Raw genomic sequence first — 6,042 nt, 5'->3', positions numbered from 1 at the left:
ACCTATTATCATACCTATCCCAAGAATGACTCGATCTAAAACTGTTCGTCTTTGGAAATCAAGCCCTGTCAAAGCGAAGTTTATTCCACCCAACTATCTACCTGCCATTTCCTTATATTCTTACTTTAGGCGTTTTGCTGCTCTGAAACGAACATTTCTCTTTTACAAAAATGGTCGATCCGATTATGCGAGCTCTAGCTTTTCATTGTCTTATTGGCTTTTAATGTGCCTTTTTCTGACAAAGGACACGCTAATGCGTGTGAATTCTTCGACTCTAGGTTCCAAGATATGTTTTTTTGTTAATTATGTTGTTTTTACTTCATTTTCGTAAGTTTCCTACTATCTGATAATGGCTACGGCTTGGGTGGCTAAATCCTTGTTTCAGAAACGGCGACTTTTTGTTCGAGTATCGCGGCACATAAACAGCACCCTAAAGTTCATGGGCCAAGCTTGCACTTCGTGTCTTAAGTTTCTAATGAGAATAGTTACTAAATTAATTAATGTTCGTCTTAGGTGTCCGTGCTGATAACAGTATTTATTTACAAGCATCCCCTAAAGCTCTGCGATTACTAGCGGAAGGCAAAACTGACAGAGAATGTAGCTAGTGATTGCTGGCAGCCTGATAAATTTCAGCTTCTACCTAACCTTTCACTTAAACATTGTTTGAATTAAAGTGGACATTATTTTTGCAGCGGATAGCTAGGGATAGCCAAATTTTCAATAATTAATACAGTACTATAATATCCGAATTTTTTACAGTTTTCCAAATGTAAACGGAGACCTACAGCATTAAATACTTTTCCTCTATGTGCACTCCTGTCAGCCAATAAGTAAGAATGATTCCCAATTGGTCTGATCATTCTCAGCCGTAATTCCTTTGATAGGTTTGCTATGTGAGAATAACTTATATAAAACTGCAGCGTTCAAATGTATTTACGTTTTCTTTGCAATTATCTACATTATATCTTCGCTGGCGGGTAGACAGGTTCACCAATTTTATTTAGAAGCTGATAATACTCTAACTACAAGTAGGCCAACAAACTACTAATACACCAAATAGGGACTGCTGATCTCACCCGAACTCCGACAGTCAGCATGTCGCTCAGAGTTCCGAAACATTGGACCCTTCTGCTGATACATGAAAATGGCCCTGGTCTCTTCTAACGAAACGTGCAATTTTCTTCAAAAATGCCCTTCTCAATATCTTAGAGGTCATTGTTAGTCGTACGGCGGGTCATGAAGCACAAACGTTCCGTCTTAATCGTGCATACAACTACCAAGGACTCAAATATGTGGTATATCTCAACGACAATTAGCGTTAATTTTTTTCAAAAAGTTTAAAAATTTAGCGAAAGAACAACATATTTGTTTTTTTTTTTTCAGTCAGTCCATTTTCGCGCTGCATTAGAATCTAATTCTACAAATGTAGCTTGGATATGAATAAATGTTAAGCTCGCGAATAGCAACGATCGTAGGTACATTCTCGCCCACGAAGAAAAAAATTTTACTATATGAGTTTATTAATGACATACGTCAGATAAATACGCGTGCGATAGACTGAAGCCTGTTAGAGCACATCATCTGTGCTTTAAGAAGTTCTAAACTTCTAGCTTGACTTTTAAGTTTAAGTTATTTAACTAGACGACAAGTTGCAACTATATAAGTGATTTTTTAAGTGTATCCTAAGCCTTTCGCTAAGGCATTAGTCTTGTTGTGAAGGGATCAGCAGCAAAGACAATACTCTCTTAATTACGATTCATACATAGTTACGACTAGTGAAAAGGCTTGGCCTGAAGCTTATCAAGTCTATATAAGTCCCTAGAACCTGTACATGGATCAAGTAGTACAATGATGGTGCAAATTCACTTACGGATCTCGGACATCACAGATACACAGTTGTCACTCTTATTGCTTTAAGCAATAGTGTCGTGAATCGCACGTTTTTAGAGCGAATAAAATCATATTTCGGTGTTGTGTATTACGGTAAAGATTGTTATCAGCTTGCTGAGATGGATCTGACCGTCTAATTGCATTTATTGAACCCGGTTAATTTGTATAGGGAACAATTTTGTGAACGCTCCAATTATAGCACCGAAGTCCATGATCGAGTAAGTGGTTCTCGGACGGTCAAAACAGTAGCCAGCGACAGTCGCTATTTGTTCAAGCATGACGGGTTATTACCGTTCAACTGCCTTCTAAACGACGAAATGAAAATTAGCTTTGGCGGAACAAGACCTCCCGTGGAGGCTGAGCTCTAGGCTCGGCCTGCGTAAGCAATATAGCTCAAATCCTCTTACAAAAAGCTGAACAGCAAAAGTCTTTCAAATATAACAGAAGCTTTTCTTTTTTTTTTAATTAATAAAACTTCTTCGCTTCCATTGCGTTTTACTTCTTTTCTTCAAATACTATTCTTAAACCATGTATTGTAAAATCTGAGTCAGTCACCTATTTTCTTCAAAATTTAGCTTAATCCATGGTATACACTTAGTGTCAGTCCTATACTGGTATAGATTTTTTTATCAAGCCGATGTAACAATTCTAGGAAAACTGCTAAGAGCAACCAAATAGGCAAAGTTGGCCTAAGTCAGCGAGAACAATTGGCCAAGATTTCGCGCCCGGCACAGCACATGTTCGTCTCTTACTAGGACAGCAAAGGTGACAGTGCACTTGAGAAGCGGCGACACGTAAGAAAATCCCTGTTTCCTCTTACGTGCGTGACGCCCGTTTCTAGTCACCGATTCTACGTGTAGCTCGCAGATCCAAGCGAGGTAGATATATGCGATAGTATAAGTTGTTCTTCGTGGACAAATATTATAAGTAGGTTACTAGGCTAAGCTCGATTATAATAAACAGTGCGCGAAAACAAATAAGCATTGAACAGTGATACTTTTTAGCAGACGAAGCTAAGCTGAGTTCCCATGCTGAGGAAATACAGCAGTAGCAACGAAAGCACTAAACAGATGGGCCTCAATTTGTTTTACGGTGACACAGTGACAACATTCAGCACGACGGAAACGTCAGAACAAAACGGTCATCATCCGATATTGCGGTCAGTGCTCTCGGCATCGTTCGCACGGCCGTTCATTGTTCTGGTAAAGGTCTGTTCTGTAGATATGCGTCTACGGAGTGAATCAGTAACAGATATCGAGATCTAAGGAAAAGTATCTACTGTGCTATCCTATTCTATCTGCCGCTCTCCTGATTATGATCACAAGTTGTAGGCAGGTGGCCATGACAAAAAATAACTGCTCGTCCCTTATCTTCGCTTAGTGCTCTCGTGCCCACGTGTCACTAGCGGACGCCGTTTACGTGCTTTCTAGGACACATGTGGCCATTGATAGACACCAGGGGAATAAACGCATCACGCAACCATGTACTCTACGTCTGCTGTGGATAAGTGTAAACTAAAAGATTGTAAAAATGGACAGAAGCCTCAGCAGTCTTAGTAGAGAAACTGAATTTAGCTGGCATGTATACAGAATTAAGACATATGTGATATAATAATTGTACGTGATAGTTAGACAGAAAGAAAATACGCTAGGTTTATTCTAACATATCTAGGAACTCCATTTAGAGGACCTAGAACCCCCTCGGCCTCCAGCATAACTTAGAAACGAAAAACACATTTCGTGAGAAATAGAGTCGTGCACAATAGGCTTTAATTGGATTCCATTCCGCTCTATTCAGTGAATAATTTGCTGGTAGTTTGCAACGCTGAGTGAGATTCAGTCTCGCAAGTTCACAGTTCCGCACTTTCATTTAGAGCATGTCACGGTGTAAACAATGGCCGTACAACTGAATTTATTTACTCCACAACGTAAGTTACGTAATCTATACACCTTTTTAGCTGGTGGTCAAATTCTTTGCGCATACTCAGGATTCATTCGTTTTCTTTTATCTTGCATCTTTTTAACGCCATTATACCACACTTAACAAAGAACTTAAGGTTGTAATTTCGAGTTAGCATAGGGTCTAATTTGCACTACAAAATAATATGGAATTACTACGCGCTAAAACTATCACGGTAACCCCGATTATCAATAAACGTAGCCAGACCACGTAAATCCTCAGGGCATAAAAGACATCACTGCCGTTCCTTGTATATTCAAAAATGTTTGAGCGTGTTAATGTAAGCCATTTTGATAAACTATGTTTTCTAGCTCACATTTAAAAAAATTAGCAGAATTTCACCAGCGCTACACATAACGAGATTAAAGGTAATTTGTGAGCACTGTATTGCTACGAACATTATAGCTTGTCGACAACTATTTGGTCCTAGATGAAATGGCCTTACAGATAATACGAAACAAACTATTCGACGCGTAATTGTCTAATTCAACCAGAGGTATTCATTACGTATGACAAAGGATAAGGAGAACGAAGACTGAGGATATTTGTTGACTTTTTTCTAATTATCAGCAGACTAACGGAGTTACAGTCAGTGCTTAACCACGGAATTACCGAGTTGTTAACGAGAACGGCAGCACTGTTCCTCAAAGTTGTAGAATGGCAAGGCGTCATTGTATGTACAATATGTACATTTACGTATTTCGCGGTACTAATCACAAACCTCGTCAAGTTGTAAAGAATTATCCATATTCAATTTAATTTGTGATATAGCCTCCGAAAATTCCATTTCTACTAATAGTGTATCCATGGGATTGCAAGTGTTTTTTTTTTACCTCATGGATGGCAACGAGAGTCCTGGCAACAATTCTTGCGATGGGCTTAATAGGATCAGTTTGAACATACCCGCAATTTACATATGGCGTTTAAGATGCTATGCACAGCAGAAAATGTATTCCTATAATCACAAATCGGTTCCATACTATCGAGCAATTCTTCATGTCAAAGATGACATTCCGAGCGAGTCGTTGCTCGTTCAGAAAAAATATAACCTGTCATATATGTATATATATGCTAAAAGTAGGTATATATTTAGAATCCGTAATAAGCACAGGTAAAATCTAAAAAGATCCTTTACTTCCAATGTTTAATTTGGCGTGCTAAAATACTTTCATGAATCTTAGTCCTAGCAGTGTCGATTATATTTCCTAGTTAGAATTATATTTAGCTGGTTGATTTTAGTGTATTTATAGAAAAAAAGAACGGCTTTACATATTGCTTTCGTTTCGAGTAAACTCTAGAAAGAATAGCATGCTTCGGTACATGTTGGTTGAATAGAAATATGTAGGTCGGCTGAACCTCGCGGACAAGCTCAATCTTTTGACCCCTGTGTGCACCACGCAAAGTAAAATGAAATTACGCTTGGATCAGCTTGCAATTTTAATCGAATGATTTCCAATTAGGGCATACACTAGTTATCAACAGCTTAAGATAGAAAATCTGACTAAAGGCCCGCTAGAACTTAGGTCTTCAGTGTATAGTCGCATCGGTAGACACAAATAACACTCCTTTAGGTATTGTTCCGCTTGAGTTTGATATGGCAGTATTTCGAAAATTTCCAGCCGTTTCATCGGGATAAGTCAACGGACGCTCTGTCTGTTGTCGCTGAGATAGAGTTAGCACTTGATGCTCTAGAAATTGTGTGGCGGGCATTTCGATATCCACAAAGAGATACGAAAGTTTACTGAGCTTACAACTGCGATAATAATTATATTGGTACATTAAACCTTGAGTGAACTGCTCTATCAATCTCATCCGTAGCTTTCTTCAGAGTGTCAATGTTTTGAAATAAATCAAATTGTATTAAAGTGACTTCGATTGAAGTAATCAATTTATAAATCTCGGTTAAGCTTTGAAAACAAATAGAGAAGTACAATTTTTAGTCAATTTAATTACCCAAGTAAAATCAATTTGAGTTTTTTTTGGAAGATTACATGGAATACCCAACTTCATTTATTTATAGGAGGCCATTTACAGGGTTAAATAGACTTGTTAGTTGTATTGAGATATCAACAAGCAATGTTTTAGATATCTAATAAAAACATTGTAAATGTTTTTGCAAATTTACATTGAGTTTGTTTTAGATCTCATCTCCACTCGATGCGTCATATTATTAAGAAATGTTTGAGTATCGTT

Source organism: Varroa destructor, unplaced genomic scaffold, assembly GCF_002443255.2.
Source record: "Varroa destructor unplaced genomic scaffold, Vdes_3.0 BEIS01000001.1, whole genome shotgun sequence".
NCBI lineage: Eukaryota > Metazoa > Arthropoda > Arachnida > Mesostigmata > Varroidae > Varroa > Varroa destructor.
Note: the sequence above shows the minus strand (reverse complement) of the source record.